Here is a 20,000-nt window from a genome sequence, read left to right on the forward strand (position 1 = left end):
CCCCTCAACCACCCATTACCCCCCAGACACCACTGCAACCACTTGACTACCCAACCACCCAATCACCTCGCCCTCCACTTCATCCACCACTTCAAACACCACCACAACCACCTAACTTCTTGCAGCTTCCCTTATTTCTTATGATCTTATGCAAGTAACCAACCACTCGACCACTTCCTCCCATTTCTCGCTACAATTTAATCTTTATTTCAGTCCTCACTCATCCGCTCTTCCACCACCATCAGTTATTCAGACCCACTACACACACACACACACACACACACACAAGTATATCTTGATGGTACAGATTTGTTTCCAGCTCTACATGAAAACATTTTACACTTTCGTTTCAGTTTTCTTTCTTTTTTTTATTTATTTATTTAGCTCACAATCTAGTACCTGTTTGAATTACGTGGAAATTGTTTTGTTCGACTACAGCATAAATAATTCTCTCTCTCTCTCTCTCTATCTCTCTCTCTCTCTGGGATTTCGCCGCTAGAGGGCCTTGTAAACAAGCCACGGTGTACGTTCTCCTGATTTTCTTGGAGTTTTGCGAAGGATCCAGCAAGCCTGCGCCTACCATATCACACAGTCACCTGTAGTAAGACCCTCTCGTCGCATTTTTGGCAGTTGGGACTTCTAGTGTTTGGACTTTGGCTGTAGATTGGAGGTTGAATCACGTCGGGCGGGGGGGGCGTTCCCTGCACGGGCAGCTCTTCGTCTGCGCATGCGCAGTGCTTCCAGAGTGACGTTGTCATGACGTCGTTCTGCGTCACTGCTTGTGTCCAGCGTTCCCCGAGCCCTGTTTAAGTGAGCAATGGAATACAACGGCCCTGTCACTCACTCTCTCCTCGAGGACGACCTCGACCTTAGTGATGAGGGTGAGTGGCCTTCAATGCCACAAAAGGATCAGCGGAGCTCGGCAGCAGCCACGAGTGAGGCTGGAGTTGCCCTCCCCGACGACGAAGCTTCAAGTCTTGTCAACCAATCTTCATCGGCTAAACGTCTTCTCAACAGTTCGTCTGACAGCAACGATGCCTCATCTCTGCCTGCTCCCAAGGCGGCTAAGCAGGGAATACCTTCTGTTCCCCGTGACGTCCCTTCTGCCACTTCGTCGGTCGCCTCTCTCTCCTCTGCGCCATGCATCTCGCCTCTGCCCTCACAGCCTGCGCCAGTTCCTCCAGCCTTTGCTCCACGGGATGATTACGTAAAGCTCCTCTTCCGAGGCTCTCCATCGGTGGAGACCAAGCTACGTTGGCTCTCTGAAGTCAACAAGGGCTTCAGTCTGGATCGGAGCCTTGCTGAAGTCAAGATGTCCGCTGTAACGTCTCGGTTCGTCTACATCTCCAGAAGTCGCACGGACATTATTGACAGTGTGACAAAAGGGGAATATCTGTCCTTGTTCCTTGATATGCAGGACTCGCCTCAAAGGTCTCGAAAATTCCCTGCCTACCTACTGACTCGTTATCCTGTCTGTGTTGAGCCTTCCTTGGCCATGGCTTTGTCTGGGGTGTACAAAGCGAAGCGTTTCATTCAGGACGGTGAACCCATCAATCGCATCGTCATCACCTGGAGCCTTCCTGAACCCCCGCCACCTTTTATTACTTTTGACTTTCTTCCCAGCCTCCCGCCATGCGAAGTACGCAGGATGAAGGATGAGCAGCCCTGGTGCTTTAGGTGCTGGGGACTCGGCCACATCTCGCGCTACTGTTCCCGTCCTGAGAAGTGCGCCTGGTGCTCTGGCCAGCATCACTCCCTCGCCTGCCCTCACCGGACCCAGCCTCCCTCTACTGGCCCCGCACCAGTCTCACAGGACTCTGAGTCAACGGTGCAGGGATCAGACACACCTACAGCAGATACCTCGAAGTGGAAATGCCCTCGCTGCCGTTAGCCAGGTGTCAACGTCTGGCATGGGTGTTTAAGGCGCCCCGCCACCTCCGCCGCGCCTTCCACCTCGGCTCCGCCTTCCGCCCCACAGTCTGCTCAGCGCGCGTCCGTTCCTCCCCAGGCCTCCTCCCCGCCGGTGACGGACGCTGGTTTGGTGGCTCCTGAGGTTGCTTCACTTAAGGCTGCTGTGGAATCGATGACGTCTCAATGCTCCTCGTATGCTGCTCGGTTCGAGGCCATTGAACGCAGAATGGAGGGATTCGCCAGCCAGCAGGCTGAAATGAACACCAAGGTTTCTGCTATGATGGACGCGCTCCGAGCACTTACCGTCACCGTCACTACCCTCGCTGGCAGGGTCGACTCCCTCGCCACACACCTCGAGCGGGTTACTGCTCTGCCTCCAGCATCCTTGTCCTCCTGCAGTGCGCCGCAGAGAGTTGGCCACGCCTCCCATTCGTCTTCCTCTGGTCGCGCTAAGCTAAAGAGTAATAATAGATAGCCAGCAACAGCTTCACGTCCTCTCCTGGAATGCCTGCGGCCTCACTCATAGGCTTAAACAATCTGCCCTCAAGAGTTACGTGCAGCAGCATCATCCTGATATTATTTTAATTCAAGAGGCTTTTGTTGGCCATCCTGTGGCACAAAGGGGTGCGCCGCCGTCGCTTCGTGCCTACATTCCCTACGTTCATCATGCTCGGAACGGTCTCATCACCTACGTTCACTCTGCTGTACGGCACAGGCTGCTCCGATGCTCCACACATGATGACACGACCTTCCAACTGCTTGAGGTGGCAGCAGGCGCTGGTACGATTTGGCTGTGCAATGTCTATGTGGCTCCAGGCCGGATAGACACTGCTGTTCTCCCCACTCCAAGTGTTCAAGGCACCATTTACATGGGTGACTTTAACGCCCGTCATCCTGCGCTGGGTGACATCTCTCCAACACCAAATCGCAACGGGACACGCCTAGAGGGCTGCATCGTTACCGGCCAACACGATGGGATACTGGCGGTGCCACGCACTCAAGAGGAGGCACTCTTGACTACATCTTGACTCAGGGCCTGGTGACATCCAATGTCACGTGCTCCTCTGTGCCCACACTGTTTTCTGATTATCTTGCCCTCGCCCTCCATTACTCTCTCCCAGCCGCTCCTCCCCACCTCCACCGTCGCATCCGCATTACCATTCCTCCTAAGTACTGCCCAACGTATGTCTCCTACATGTCATCCGCCGTTCCTACGTTTCCTATGACCTCTCCTGAAGACTTGTACTCCTCCATTGTCACCTCAACACACTCCTTTTATGACCACTATGTTCGCAAGCTGCACGTCAAGCGTCGTCTGCGAGCTCCAGCCTGGACACTGGATCACCGCATTACCATGGCAGAGAGAAAGGCGAGGGAGGATGGCCTTTCCTTCCAAACTCACCTCTCCCCGGAGAATCTGCGGAGGTATCAGTTGTCCAGGAACAAGCTCGTGGCCCTCCAGCAATGTGTCCTCACCGAGTCTTGGCGCCAGTTTACCAACAGCATCAACCACCGGACAAGTGTGAGCTCCATGTGGCATCTCATTAATACAGTTGTGAGGAGGAAGAAACCCAGCGCTCTTCATCATAGTCCAGTTCAGTACGCTCAAGATCTTCTTAATGGCTGGTGTGAGCAGTCACGTGCACAAAACCTTCCCCACCACATTCGTGATGCTCTCGCCTCTAATGACACTCTCCGCACCCTTCGTCTGATGGGTGATTTGCTGCAACCAAACGAAGAGGATGACAGGCCCATCACTGAAAGTGAACTTAGTCGTGCCCTCTCTCGGAGCAAGGCATCAGCCCCAGGGGAAGACGGCATCACCTACTCTGTTCTCAGGCTCCTTCAGAAAGTTTCTGGCAATCCTCTTCTCCGGCTGTATAACGTCTGTTTTGGACAGAGATGTGTGCCGCGCACCTGGACCTCCAGTATCATCATACCGATTCCAAAGCCCGGCACGGACAAGTTCAGGCCTATATCACTTACATCCTGCTTTAGTAAGGTGATGGAGCGCGTCCTCCTCAATCGGCTGCTGTTTCGGCTTGAGAGCAAGTTATCTCCCAGACTCTACGGCTTCCTTCCCCAACGTATTACGCACCATTGCCTCGTGGAGTTGTACGCTCGCCTCACCCCAACTAGTGTTGTCGCTTTCATAGACCTGAAGAGCGCCTTCGATGTTGCCAACAGGGAGGTCATTCTCGACCAGCTCGTGGACTTCGGGGTTACGGGCAACCTCCTGGGGTGGGTGCGAGAGTACTTGCGTAACAGAACCTCCCGTGTTTTGTTCAAGGGTGCGAGCAGTACAGTTCAGAAGTTCGAGCTTGGTACTCCTCAAGGTGGCGTTCTTAGCCCATTCCTTTTTAATATCTTGATGCACCGTATGCTTTCCTTACTTCCTGACGTCCCTGGCATCACAGTCACCTGTTATGCAGATGACATTTGCATCCACGCGCACACACCAGCAGTCCTACAGCGTTTCCTCCACTCGTTCTCTATCTCGTCCTCTTTGTGTGGCCTCATCATTTCCCCAGAAAAAAGCCGTATTTTTACTCTTCGGAACCCGAGATCCCTCCCAGCCTTTACCGTGGGGCACAGTGTCATCCCTGTGTGCACACAGTATGTTTACCTTGGTGCGCCTGTGAGAATTCTCTCATCCACGCCCGCTCGTCAGCGAGTTCATCCTGTGGTTCGTGATCTCCTGACTCGGCTGCAGTTACGCCTGACTCCTCTTCGGTGGCTCCTTAATAACGCTACTGGTGTCTCCATCCCCGTGGCCAGGACGATTTACACTGCCTACATTCGATCAGTCGTTGACTATCTCTCCCCTGCGCTTGTGCAGCTGCCCAAATCTACACTGGAGCCTCTGGAAAAATTCCAGAACACAGTCATGAGACTCATCTTAGGCTGTCCCATGTCCACCAGGATAGTCAACATGCTGCATGAGCTTGACCTCTCGCCACTAATTGAAAGGATCCATGCAAATGTCACCTATTTCACCGTCAAGTGCCTCCACTTCCCCCATCTCTCCTGTCACTATTCGCAAGTCATTAGGACCTTCCTTCAGCCTCATCCCCGCCTGCCTTGGCTGCAGCCCGGTGGCCGTGCTCTCATCAAAACTGTCTGCTCTCAGCTGCAACGTTTGGACATCAATGTTCCTGTGGCTGACATTTTCCCTCCACCTCCACCCTGGATGCTGCCACTCCCGATGGTCCACTTCACTCCCACCTACAAGGCTCACCCTCCCGTCCTGCAGAAACAACTAGCCCTGGACGCCATAGCATCGGTCTCGGCTACCATCGTCACGCCACGCCACCTCTACACGGATGGGTCTGTGCAGGCGGACGGCACAGCAGGGTGTGCAGTTTACTCTCCTGACGCGGCACCTCCAGCAGAGGGCTGGGTTGGACGTCGGCTGCCGGCTCAGTTCAGCTCCACCTTTTGTGAGTTGCACGGCATCCTAGATGCTGTGAGTCTCCTCTGTGAAAGACGCCTCAACGGTGTCGTCATATGCGACTCCCAGGCAGCCCTTCATGCCCTTTCTTCGCCAAACCCAGTCTATCGTCATCTGGTTAACAGGATCCTGACGGCCCTGGCCTTGGCTCATGACCGATTGTTGGTCATTAGGTTCCTTTGGATCCCCTCCCATGTCTCGCTAGCTTACAACGACACAGTGGATCGCCTGGCTAAAGCTGCTTGTGGCCTGCCTGCCTGCGACGCTGGCCCTGCCCCCTCCCTCCGGTGCCTCAGGACCAGGATCCGAGCAGCCTCCCTACTCTCTACGGCCGACAGGACTGCCGACCAGAGGGCGGCCAGTGTTACTATTCAGCACTATGATGCCTTTCGTCACCATCGCTTCAAGTATCGACGCCGGGGGCTATGGGTGAGGAGGCATAATGTGGTGTCGGCGCGGCTGCGGCTCGGCTACCGCCCACTGTGGCAGGTGGCTGGCTTGGGAGACGAGCCTCACTACACCTCCTGTCCCCTGTGCCACTCTCCCAACTCGAATCACTTGCGCCACTACTGCCTGGACTGTCCTGCTGTGGGAGACCTGCTCCCGCGCGAACAGCCTCTCCTCGCCGTGTGCCAACACCTGCTGCAAGGCGACCATCTACACCTCATGTTAGCCCAACACCCACAGTTTGGCGGCTGTTACCAATCAGTGTCTTTCATTTTACCACCCCTCAACTATTTATGTCACCTTTGACCTTTAGCATTCATAGTTTTTTCACTGTTGTACTATTCTTTTATTTTGGTGTTTATTCTATTTTTTATTTTTTTTATTTTTTTACTTTTTTATTAATTCTTATTTTATTCTATTATGTTTATCTATTTCCCGTTTTCTTTATTTATCTACCTATTTCTTTGTTTAATTTCATTGTTTATTATATTTATTTCATTATATAATTTTCTTTCTCTATTGATTTTCCATATTATATTATTATTATTATTATTGTTATTATTATTATTATTATTATTATTATTATTATTTATTATTTTATTATTTTTTTATTTATTTATTTTCTGTCGTTACTGTTCTAACTTCACTTGTTTTGGTTATTGTTATTGTTCTTGTTATTGTTCTTGTTATTGTTATTATTGTTCTTATTGTTCTACTACTGTTCTTCTGTAAACTTATGTTTTTTGATCGTATGTATAGTCTGACGCCTGCCTTGTGCGCAATAAATTTATCAAACAACAACAACTCTCTCTCTCTCTCTCTCTCTCTCTCTCTCTCTCTCTCTCTCTCTCTCTCTCTCTCTCTCTCTCTCTCTCTCTCTCTCTCTCTCTCTTTCTCTTATCTTCACACTCGATAAATAAGACTTTTATAAATAGACCTGAAACAAATGAAGAGAGAGAGAGAGAGAGAGAGAGAGAGAGAGAGAGAGAGAGAGAGAGAGAGAGAGAGAGAGAGAGAGAGAGAGAGAATGTAATTAACTTTTTAGTATAAACTGGCTACTTCATATTTTAGTGGCATAAAATCTTCCAGTTTCATTAAAAAAAACTTCCTAATCTCTCTCTCTCTCTCTCTCTCTCTCTCTCTCTCTCTCTCTCTCTCTCTCTCTCTCTCTCTCTCTCTCTCTCTCTCTCTCTCTCTCTCTCTCTCGACTATGGGTACCATTAATTAGAATTTAACAAAGTAAATTCTAACAGCGTAATTGTTTTTTTTTTCATTGCATAACATTTATTTCTCTTGGACATCAAAGAAACAAAAACATCATTTTAATTAAATTTTGTCAGCCATTTTTTTTCTGCTTTCTGCCTGAGATGTCTTCTTTTATTTTCTCTCTTATTTTTATTCATTTCCCATTTTCCTATTTCCTTGTTCACTGTCATTACGTAAGTCTATGTTATTTTTCCTCCTTCCTTCCTTCCTTCCTTCGTTATCGATTTTGACTCTTTCGTGGTCCATTTGTCATTGTTTTCCTCTTTGTTTCCCCTTTCGGTACCTCATTTTTTTTTATTTACCTATTCTCTGTTCTCCTATCTTCGCAAAAACATATTTTCTTTTCTTTCTACCTCATTATCCATTTTAAATGTCTTCCCCGTCCGTTTGTCATACTTTCCTCTCTGTTTCCTCATTTTTTTCCATTTATTTATTCTCTACTCTCCCATTTACGAAAGAGTACATTATCCTCTTTTTTTTTCTATCTCGTTATCCCCCTTTTTGCATTCTCTTCCCAGTACGTTTGTCATACCTTCCTCTTTGTTTCCTCTTTCGCTGCTTCATTTTTGCCTCATTATTTCCCTCCTGGCAGGGCTGCGCCTCGCACCTCCAACACGCCCTCACAAAACTGTATAACCAAGAACATTGCCTTTAATACCTACACATTCTTCCTTCCTCTCCTCCCCGTGCCTTCAACTTATTCCTTGCAGCTGCATGTGGGAGGAGAGAGAGAGAGAGAGAGAGAGAGAGAGAGAGAGAGAGAGAGAGAGAGGAGCGGGGGTTAAGGGAAGAAGGTGAAAGAAGCAGACGAGATGAAATGAAATTAAATGAAACTGCAGAAGATAAAAAGATGGGAGAAGCGAACACAGGAAAGGAAAGGAAAGGAAAAGAAAAGAAAGGAAAGGTGAGGAGAAAAGGAGAGAAGAAAGATGAGAGGAGGAGGAGAAAAGGAAACAACAACAACAATGACAACAACAACAACAACAACAATAACAACGACAACGACAACGACAACAACAACAACAACAACAACAACAACAACAACAACAACAGCAACAACAACAACAACAGCGACGACGACGACGGTAACGAGAGAACAAGGAAGGAAAGAAGAAAAGAATAAGAGAAAAAGAGAAAAAAAGGAAAAAACTGAAGAGAAAATAAGAAAAAAAATAAAAAGGAGGAAAGAAGGAAAGAAGGAAAGAAGGGGGAGGAGGAGGAGGCAGCGGCGGTGAGGTGAAGCAGAAGCATGACACGTATAATGCACACAACGGATGCAAATTATCACTTAAAAATCTTGCAAAAAAAGTTAGGAATGCTAGGAACACCATTTTTGCAACTATTCGCCAGACGAGGCCAGCAGGGGAACACCAGCAGCAGCAGCAGCAGCAGCAGCTCTGTCCTCGAGCCCTCGTTACGTTCAAGGGGAACAGTTAAATGCTGGATTGTTTTATTAGGCTAACAGGGTGAAGTATCAAGCATTAAACCTTATTGGGAACCACTTCTGCGCCGCATCTCCACTACTGCCAAGCTGCTCTACGTAGTGAACTGAAGTGACAAGGGTTTTCCAGGGTGTTTTTATGGTTCTAATGACAGATTAATAAGTTTTCTATATTCTTGATAGATTCGGATTCAGACTCAGAAGTTTATTCCAATACACATCGGTTATTCTTCTCGTACATGGCTTAAATAACATTGCTAACAACAACAATAATAACAGAATAGTGATAGTAATGATAATAGCAATCGCAGTATTGGTAATAGTAATAGTAGTGTAGTAGCAGTAATGCTAATTATAACATTAATAATGATAATAGCAAAATAATTATAATGATAATAATAATGGAAATAATAATAACAACAGCAATAATAATAATAATAATGATAATAATGATGATAATATTAATAACAAAAAAATAATAATTTCAAGAAAGATAATACCAATAATTATAGCAGCTTCAATAATGATGATGATAATAATAACAGCAATAATGACTAATAGTAATGAAGGAGGGGAAGAAACACTCGAAAACCCGGCTAATTTATGTACGTGGCCTTTGAAAACAGTTGTGGTGAGAGCAGAACGTTCCTGTGTGCGGGAAATTACCTGCTTGGTTTAAGTTAGGCTAGGTACAGGCTAGGTAGTGAGATTGGGAGGAATGGGGAGTTTTCGGAACTCAACCGCTAGATGTCGTTGGTGCTCATCTAACTGTAGGAAAGAGAGCTAAAATATTGTTGTAGTAAATCCCAGGTGCGTAAAGATGCACAGAACATTGATCACCATGACACTATTGAAATGATGTATCGACTTTTCAATATCCGGTATGGATAATATTGACAGAATGTGGTCAAATTATTTATTTTTTTGTGTGTGATTATCGAGTAAACTGCTAGCATTATCTTAAATAAAGCATATTACAAGTATAAAAACTGTTGATTTGGACGATGAAAAAATAAACAATCACACTGCACTATATAGTATGACACAACCCACTCACTAACATCGTGATATATGGCTCCAGTTTTTTTTTTTTTTTTTTTTGTGGGTATTTTAGCATCCCTCTCACGAAGCGAGCGACAAAGTAATGGAGAACCAAAACAAACATCTCTCAGGCGATCCTGCTGCTGCTGTAGTGTCCAGCTGCCGTAATCCATTGTTTAGGGCGTAGTGGAGATGGGCACCGCACCAACATTCAGCTTCTTGTCCAACAACGTGTTTCTTAAGTTCAAGCAGCGCGGCCGAGTCAGGTGTTTGTTTTGGTTAGAGATACAGCATTACTATCGCCAGGACACTCGAGGTGCCAACTTTTTTTTTATTAAAATTGCCGTTTCCATAAACTAGGAAGGAGATGTATGTACTTTGGACTTTTGACTGTCACAGACATGTTGCCTTTATGTTTACTGTTGTCTAGATTAAGACGTTTCCAATCAAGAGTGTATTCATTTGGAAATCTTAAGATGACCAAATAAATCTAAATGCAGATTCACTAGAAAATCAACTTAGATACATTTGTTCATGAAAAGAGTTTGGGTTTACTTGTGTTACTACTTAGAAGGGATTACGTAGAAAAATAAATTATATAAGCCCATTGCATCTTCATGTAAATAGAATAACACTGTAGGTATATCTGATATTGCTTGTATGTGAGAGAAAGGTTTGGTCTGCCACCTGGTGACAACCACTCGCTCTCAAAACTCCCCATTAATGGGAAAATACGTATGTGAATAAGCTATAACGTTTCTGACACTTTTTTTTTTTTTTCGTGTGTGTGTGTGTGTGTGTGTGTGTATACCCCCTTGCACCGTCCAAACTCAACCAGCCTCGACTAACATTACGGCTACAATACTTACCAATACACTACAAATAATAACATTTGCATTTATTCAGCCGTGAAGACCTATGCTTCGTTAGAGATTCATATATGGTTTGAGAGAGAGAGAGAGAGAGAGAGAGAGAGAGAGAGAGGGTATATAGCTAGCCTCACACAGCGCCCCTTCCTCACTACCCGTTGCCGCTGACCACTTTATACTAATGACAGTCTCCGTACTCTCTTCCCATGGCCAGAAAATGAAATGAGAGATCTGGATATAAGCCGTGGGTGTCTTTACTTACTTTGCGTGGCTGTGAGTTAATTAGGTCCACCACTGCGCACTGTTACTGATAGCTGTCGACCAATGTTGCCACCGCTTGGGAAAACATATTACAAATTTTTGAAGATCAATATCTTTTTTCTTTTTTTTTTCAAGGTAGACCATTATGCGAAATAATCTTATTAAATGTTCATCTTTATATTAAAAATGGCAAAATATGTTAACGGTACAACTATACAGTACATCGTTACTTTATTACACAACAGAAAACGTGTCTTACAAATAAAAGGTAAACTTAAGAAAATCTTTATTGTAGGTCGTTATTCCGTGAATACAGGAAAAAAAAAAAAACTTGCTTTCCGTGTTTGTGGTGTTGTGTGCCCTGGGTTTTCCTTGTAAAAAGAATACAAAAAAAAAAAACATCTTACAGGTTATCTTCGCATTCAGAGTCAAAAGGAAGTGTTACTGTGGGCTGCTTTGACAATAAATCTTTATATTTTTTATAGCAGTTTCCATTTTTTACTTCTTGTACTACACACGTTGGCGGATTCCGAGTGAAGCATACAGAATTTTGCCGTGTAATGGCTTGTTTGGCTAGAAACCTTCACACTACACTCCGATTTTTCAGGCTGTTTGTTTGTTTTGTTTTGATCAAATTCAGTTTGGAAAATACTCTTTGAACACTAGCTGAAGAGAGTGGCAATACCAGCTGGCCGCACATAATATGAGACAAAACTCTAAATTTTGGCTGCCCATATACATGCAATATAGTTCTGAGATCGTGCCAAAATGTTGGCACCTCCAAACTGAACACAGAATGGAGTACCTAACTCCTTTGGCCAAGGCAGGACCCGCCATTCTTCCTGTGAATCATCAAGCTGATGCTCAGCCACCAGAGAAGGACATTTTAAAACAAGTTTAATGATGGACTTCAGCTGTCTTTCAGGACTTGTTGATTCCTGTGGATCCATACACTGCAACAAAGCAATGACGCTGTCTTCTTCTACAGGAAACCTTTTGAGTATCTGACAGGAAAGTTCTAAGACAAAACTTTAAGCAGTCTGATCTAAACCTACTTTCATTTTTCCCTAGACACTCTGTCATTAACGCTGCTTCACATCTGCCACCTAGATCAATGTCTTTTAGGTCTTTGTAATTCTTTGAATCAGTTGGATCAATTGTTGACAGCTTCTCACTAACCAAGATTTCATCCTTAATGAACGTAGCCATGATGTTTCGATACATACTGCAGATGGCCTTGTATAGTTTGTGCATTCTGAAAGACTGTTTGAAATTCAGTATTCATTTCATCAACTTTTTTCAAGATATTGTTCAGGAACAGCAACATGTGCTTCGCTCCTTCAGTTGTCAAGACCTTGTAAATTCCACTTGCTCCATCTACTCTTGATTAAAACCTTGAAAGTACCACTGACGCTTCCTCTTTGTGGGGGAACTGTGACGTCCTGGGTCTGACTCTTCTTCCTCGTCGGTGATCACCGTAACGGAATATGAAATATATCACCCTATAGGTTGACAGTGTTTTGTCTCTCATTACACACACACACACACACACACACACACTTGCGAATGATACTGAAAAAAAAATGTTGTAAATAGGAAATTAGTTGAGGACACAAAAGGAAATGGCAGAAGCGATGAACAGCCCAACTATAAAGCAATGAGAGAGCGCAGACCTCCGCCAAGCAGGTCATGTGTCCCCATAGTTGGCCTATCTCTTCATATCAGGTATCAATAATGAAAAAAATTGCCACTGAGAAAACTCGTCCCAAATTAGTTCATCATGTGCGGTATGCTGCAACCCCAATGTCAGATGCAGTCTCAGTGGGATCAGGAGGGATCTTGGATTTAGCAGGCAAAAAGCAGCAAGTTCCCGCTAAGGTTTAGCACATACTCAAACCCTGTGGCATTTCACTTAGTCAGTCGGTAGAGAGAAAGATTAAATTGACTGATTTGGGATGGCATTTCAGTCAGTCAGTCGATAGTGAGAAAGCAGATAGATTGATGGACAGGTAGACTGATAAATTTAGGTTAAGGCGCGAGAAAGGGGATGCACAGTTATCTACGACAACATATAAGAGCAGCCGACCTACTAGGGATAAATAAAGCGAGGAAGTCAATAATGAATGACACATACGAGTAAGTTTCATATTTCAACGCTGTGGTCTTTCATATGAAGCAAATATATGACGGCAGTGAAGCAGAGTTCTTGCAAAACTAGCATCATAAAACACTTAAAAACCAGTCTATCAAAATATAAAAATAAGACAAAAACTTTTGAAAATACTCTTCTAAGTTCTACGTTATTCCATCTAGTAAGGTTCATCAGAGAGAAGGTTTAATAATTCGAAGCTCGTCTGCATACACGGACACGCACAAAAAGCATATCATCGCTGACCAGTCCTCGCTCGACACACACACACACACACGCACACACACAGACGGTTGCGATGCGGCAGCTGATCCTAAATAATTAATGTAATATATCCATACCAGTGATATTATTCCAAAACTGAAGTGAAATGAAGGGCCATCATACGAGGCTGCATCATTCTGACACGCACGCCCCGCTCATGCCAGCTCGACCCGCGGATTCACAAGCTTCATTCTGGGTTTTCTGTGAAGTCATTGCACGCGATGTAATTCCGTTTAGTTTACCGCATGTCTGCCTGTGGGGTGAAGAAGCAGAACTTATTCTCAGACGGGACGTCCAGTGGTTAGCTTATATTTCAAGGCCAGGTGGGGTTTGTGAAGGAAAAGGGTAAATGTTAATGTTTTACTGTGAAAAGGAATGAATGGTGAAATATATGGAAGGTTGACAGGGGTTACTACAGCTAAAATATCCTTGTTTACGCTCGTGCTGTCGTTACGCATACATCGTATGCGTATGAAAGGTAATATATATATATATATATATATATATATATATATATATATATATATATATATATATATATATATATATATATATATATATATATATATATATATATGGAAATCTAACACCGACTCTACACGTAAAATATCCTTGTTTATATTCGTGCCGTCGAAACATGCACTGTCTAGCTTTAAATTAAGTGATTCAGAACACACACACACACACACACACACAAATAGGGAGCAATGCAGTGTGGTGTCTGGCTGCATTACTGACACACTCTCAAGATAAGGATGTGAATGGAGCCCAGGAAAGGAAGGAGCTGATATCGCCTGTCTAACAGCAAGACTCGTATTCTGAAACGTTTTGCTCTCTCATGACTATTTTCCAAGGCCACAGAGATGATTAGCCAAGTTCTCAAGAGTGTTTCACCTACTAATAATGTAGAAATCTTGTTAATTCGTTACTTGAATCATAAAAACACCCTTAAAACCCGCATCAATTCAACTATAGCCTTTTGAATATAGCACCTTTGTAGGTGCAGCGCAGACGTGTCTGCTTAGACTCGTATCCTGTTTGACATTATACCACGTCATTTCATAGTAACTCTCTTCAGGAGCCACAGGGATGACCAGTTAGGTTTTGATAGGTATTTATCTCACTAATGGCGTACAACCCTTGATAAACTACCACTACAATCATTAAACCTTCACAGCATTGTTCTGGTAAGTGCACGGTTGTTATGTCATTAGCCTGTGTTCCTTGTACTGCTGTCTGGAACTTCACCGTTAAATGAAACTTTTCTCTTACAGCTTCGTGTGAGATGACTGTTAACGAGATTTCTGTGAGGCGACGCTGATACCGAAGCACGCAAAGTTACAAGCTCAAGCTCAAGGGAATGCTGCTAAAGCTGCACAGCCGTGGCTGCTGAGATGCATGCACAGGTGCAGACTTGTGTCTAGTCCAGCCACTGATCGATCTCACCTCAGACTCTCACGCATCACCCTCCCAGAATCCACAGACCACGTATCCACACATCCACCCTATAAACTTCCCTCCCCCATCCACTCTGCCTCTCTCTCTCTCTCTCTCTCTCTCTCTCTCTCTCTCTCTCTCTCTCTCTCTCTCTCTCTCTCTCTCCTGGTTGCTTATCTGTTTTCCTGTTCACCTCCTTCATGATTTCTTCCTCCCGTTTCTCTCTGTTTCTCTGTGTATCCTTCCTTCATGTGTCCTTCCTGTTTCTCTCTCTTTCCTTGCGATCTCCCACGTGGTGCATCTTCCTGTGTCACCCTGCGGTACCTCCTATGATCCCACTCCTCTCTCGTTCCCACGCCTCCTCCCATGTTCTCACACCCCTCTCCCATTGTTTCTTCCCTCTCTTTCATGTTCCTACGCCCTCTCCCGTGTCACCACTATCTCCCATGCCCCGATTCCATGTTCCCACGCCCCCTCCCTTGTTCCGACGCCCCCCCTCCCAGTTAATCAGTGCGCGTAAGACAGGTGGCGGGTAACAGGATTAATGTTGGTGAAGCAGCCCCCTGGTGTTATTTTATTAATGAAGTCTCGGTGATTACTGAGTGGGTAAAAACAATCATGATGGTTCCCGCTTCAGTATTAATTACACTTTGACCTCCCCCCCACGCCCACCCCACTCGTAAGCCTCGCGAGGGTGTTTACTGTTTCACTCGTGTCTTCATTGCCCTTCGGTACTGATTCACGTATTCGCTGCAACCTCATGTACGTGTAGCGCTTAGAACCATATTCCACAATACTTCTGCGCCGCACCTACACCACTTTTAAATGGGTGTGCTATATTTAAAGCTTCACAGGTCTTGAGGGTGTTTTTACGGTGCTAGTGACAGGTGAACAAAGTTTTCCCATAATTAACGGGAGGAACAATCTTGAGAACCTGCCTAGTCATCTCTGTGGCCTTTGAAAATAGTCGTGGTGAGAGAACAAAGCGTTTCTGAATACGGGGAAGGTCCTGTCCCTGGCATGGAATAGACGGGTAAGTGACAAACAGGAATAAAGTTGAGAGGCTTTTTTTTTTCTTTTTTCTTCTGGTGTAGGCTTAAGGGGTGGTAATGCTGATGGGATAATGCAGCAAGAATGTTTGCGTGTGTGTGTATGTTGCAAGAGATGCTGCGGCGCCTTGATTGCCTCGCCAGTGCAACACACAGGTGGGGCCGGCCGGTGTTTCGCTCAGGTGTTCGGTGCAGCCTCGCTTTACTACCTGAAGCGTGAAGCGTGAAGCGTGAAGCCTTTTATGAGGACACGTCGCGCTTACGAATCAGCGAAGCCATCAAGGGGTATTTTCCTACCTCTCTCATCCGCTTCTCCCTCTACCCCCTCTTCGTCCCCTTCTCCCTCCCTCCCTCCTTCTTCCCTCCTATCTCCCTCGTCCATTCCTTGTCCCCTCTACCCCCTCTTCGTCCCCTTCTCCCTCCCTCCCTCCTTCTTCCCTCCTACCTCCCTCGTCCTCTCCTTGTCCCTTCCTCCCTTCTTCCTTTTTTCCCTCCTACCTCCCTCGTTCTCTCTTTGTCCCCTCCTCCCTCCCTCTCTCCTTCCCTTCCTCGTTCCCTCGTTCCTCCTACCTCCCTCGACTCCGTCCTTCCCTCCCTTCCCTCCCGTTCTTCCCTCACCTGTTCCTCTCCCACTCCTCCCTCCCTCTTTCCAGTGGACGCGATAACGGCCGTGTCAGGAAAACTGTGGCGCAGGAAAAGGGAAAACGTGAATGAAAAAAAAAAGTGACTGATGATAGAAAAAAAAAAAATTGGGGGGAAATGGTGAGCTTACGATATTCTCAGTGGGCATGCCTCGGGTTAATAAAGGGTTTTAAGGGTGTTTTAAGATGTTTTTAGGATGTTTTAGGGTCATTTGGCACGATTTAAGGTGTTCAAGGGTGTTTTTGGGTGTCTTAGGGTGTTTAAGCATGTTTTTAGGTGTTTTAAGGTGTTTTTAGGTGTTTTAAGGGTGTTTTTAGTGTTTTAAGATAGTTTGGCATGTTTTTAAGGTGTTTAAGTGTGTTTTAAGGTTGTTTTAGGGTCGTTTGGCATGAGTTAAGGATGTTTTAGGGTGCCTTAGGGTGTTTGAGTGTTTTAAGGATGTTTTAAGATTTTAGCATGATTTAAGGGTGTTTAAGGACGTTTTTGGGGTATTTTAAGGTGTTTAAAGGTGTTTTTAGGGTGTCTTAGCACTCGACCTGGTAACTGAGGTTAATAAAGACGGGAAAGAGAGACAATAGAGAGACACACACAGGGACAGACAGTAGGCGAGTGAGGAGGAAATGAAAAAAAGATAAACCAGATAAAGATTAGCCAAGGTAATTAGTCTTGTGGTGAGTCATGATTGTCTAGACTGATCCATCTTTGTCCTGTTCTAACCTGCCTTATCCTACGTCATCCTAACCCAACTTAATGTAAGCTTAACCTTTATCTCACCTAACCTCACCTGTCTTATCCTACGTCATTCTAACCCAACTTAATGTAAGCTTAACCTTTATCTCACCTAACCTAACCTAACCTTATCTGACCTAACCTTACCTAACCTAACCTGTCTTATCCTACGTCATACTAATCCAATTTAATGTAAGCTTAACCTTATCTCACCTAACCTAACCTTATCTGACATAACCTTACCTAGTCTAACCTTATCTGACCTAACCTGCAACATCTCTGCGCCGCACCTCCACTACTTTCAAAATTCTTTAGTTCAAATGACACGGGTTTTCAAAGGTACCTTTTTATTATTCTAGCGACACGTTAACATGATTTCTACATTATTAACAGGTAAAACACCCTTGAAAACACGGCTAAGTGTCTCTGTCGTGTTGGAAAACACTAGTGAGGGAGCAGAGCGCTTCTAAACACGGGCATAAGGAGAAAGGGCGTCAGCGTGTCCTTGCGTCCTCATTTTTTAACTTACACTGCTGAATATTTGACGCTGGTGGGTGACAGTCGCTGCGAGGTGTGTGTGTGTGTGTGTGTGGGTGGGTGGTTGTGTGTGTGTGTGGGTGTGTGTGTGGGTGGTTGTGTGTGTGTGGGTGGGTGGGTGGGTGGGTGGTTGTGTGTGTGTGTGTGTGTGTGGATGTAGAGGATATTACTACCACTGACCTTGACTTCAGTACCAGAAAACCCTGTATTCGTACTTTGCTGTCTCATTATTTTTTATTTATTTATTTATTTTTTTATTTATTTTATTTTTTTTGAAGGCCAGGGGACGGTTAATCGGACTCTTAAAGCGTGTTTTTCTCATTAGTGGTATTGAATGCTGGAGAACACCTTTCAAATTTCCTAGTTGAACTGTTATCATAATCATGAAAACGTCCTTGAAAACTAATAACTCCCTCTGGATTCTTGTTAAATTGTCACTAGAATCATGAAAAGCCCCTGAAAACTTATATAAAATTTCCTTGAATCATAAAAAAAAAACATGAAAACCAATGATATATATCCTTTCAATCTTACTAAACTATCACTAGAATCATAAAAACACCCTTGAAAACTCCAGTAAGGTCCTTTAAAGCCTGGCAAAAGTAACTGACTAAACATACTAAACACCTAAGTCTACAGAACTAAAACCCCCAGTGGTGACTCCCTCCACACGTGAGAGAAGCAAACGAATCAAGTCAGTGGTATTCATTACATATTACGCTAAGTCCAAATTGCAAGGGTTTACCGGCGTCAGTTGGACCAGTGCGGTGTGCTCACTCGTGCGGGGGAGATACTGAGGCTTAGGACGGCTTGAAAATCGTGTAATTTTGGCAGCTTAATCCTTTCACAATGCTTGAGTCTCCCCCGCCAAGTAATCCACTCCTACAAATCGGCTTGGGTCGTGGTGCTCCAAAGACTCCACTACTCCGCACTCCACACTGCTCCCCCGTCCCTCCCGCCAATAGAATCACGGGCTGAGGAAACCACACTGCAAGGTGAGATGAAAGTCTGACCTTAAAGATGCCAGTGTTCCTCCCCCCCCAAACCCTTCCCGCGCGCGCTGTGAGGTGTGGGCTGCACCGCTGAATGGAAATGGTACCTTCTGATATTCAACTCGCTAACTGTGCATGTCTGGCTAGTTTGACCTGACATACATACATACATACATACATACATACATAGGTAGATAAACAGACACAGACAGGCAGATAGATAGACAAACAGACAGACAAACAGACTGGAGGACAGACAGAAAGGCAGGATAAAAACAGATATAGATAAATAGACAGGCACAGATAGATAGATAGATAGATAGATAGATAGACAGACAAACAAACAAACAAACAAACAAACAGGTATCAGGTGCAATCATATGCTGAACTAACACCTCCCCCCCAAAAAAAAGAAATAAAGAAAAGAAAAGAAAAAAAAATTACCAACTTGTGCCTTGTAGGAGAAGAAAACGTATTATTTATTTGACTTCTCCACTGGCGGGACGTGACGGAGGAGACAATGTGCCGTCCATGGGATGCTGGTGCCGAGTAGAGGGCGCCTTTGTGTAAATCCTCTCTAGACAATCATTTATCCTATCATCTATACGTTCCTTGGCTTCTGTTTAGCCGAAACCCCTTGAATTATTACCGTTGTTGTTTCTTGTTTACCTGAAGAATTCCAAGCAGCGGCTGAGAAGTGTATTAAAAAGATGCTAATTTTGTCAGGGAGTTTAAATGTTCTTTCTTCAAATGTGTAAGTATAAATGTGTTCCAAATAAGTATTATGCAAGTTTTTTTTTCTTAGGTATTTTTCCTTCCCCACAACACACCACAACACCACAACACAACCCAGCCTGTGAGGTCCAACCTTCACTCACCCCCTCACTCCTGCACCCCAGTATTTCCCGTTCATCCGAGGTTCATTTGCAGCCTTGATGATGGACGGGACAAAGTCATTCCCGTAAGTGTGTGCCACTAACAGGGACAGTATCAGCAGTCTGTCACTGGTATAACGCCTGTCTATCGCCCTTTGCTCTCTATTTCTCTCTCACCACGACTATTTTCAAAGGCCAGAGATGATTAGCTTAGCCTGGTTCTCAAGACTATTTCACCTTTAAAAATGTAGAAACCTTATTAATGAGTAGTTAATGGCCCAGGAGGAGGAGGACACCTGGTTTGAGAAATCTGAGTTACACTGGACACGTTTCGTTAAGCACAGCAAGGTTGGGTGAACGAAGGAAGGCTACCCCGCGTCTCCAACAAGCTGCCAAGTAGAGAGGTAGTTTTGGTGGTGTATTCTTAGGCGCAAAGTAAAACCAGCTCGTGTTTCTCGGTTTTCAGTGCCAAGGAATAGAGATTGCAGCCCAAAGTGGAAAGTGAAACCGGTTTTATACTTCTCTATTTTCAAAACTAAAGAATAGAGGAGATTATGAAGCTGCAATCTACGGTCTCAGAGTGGAACCAGCTTCATGTTCCCCCCTCTATTTTCAGTGCTAAAGAACAGAGGTAAAGTA

The 20,000-nt window shown here is 44.9% G+C and overlaps 1 long non-coding RNA gene across 2 annotated transcripts in view; it reads right to left on the bottom strand.

Annotated features, from left to right (window-relative positions):
* The window catches only part of LOC135098163 (uncharacterized), a 66,294-nt gene that overhangs the window by 38,945 nt on the left and 7,349 nt on the right, over positions 1-20,000 (bottom strand). Inside the window, exon 1 of one of the 2 annotated variants that reach the window (XR_010266626.1) lies at positions 10,689-10,773. The exons of the other annotated variant lie outside the window; for it this stretch is intronic. This is a non-coding gene — a long non-coding RNA (uncharacterized LOC135098163). Of the gene's footprint in view, positions 1-10,688; positions 10,774-20,000 lie in introns of those variants that run through there. 2 annotated transcript variants of the gene reach the window in all.

This window comes from Scylla paramamosain, unplaced genomic scaffold (assembly GCF_035594125.1).
Source record: "Scylla paramamosain isolate STU-SP2022 unplaced genomic scaffold, ASM3559412v1 Contig48, whole genome shotgun sequence".
Taxonomy (NCBI): domain Eukaryota; kingdom Metazoa; phylum Arthropoda; class Malacostraca; order Decapoda; family Portunidae; genus Scylla; species Scylla paramamosain.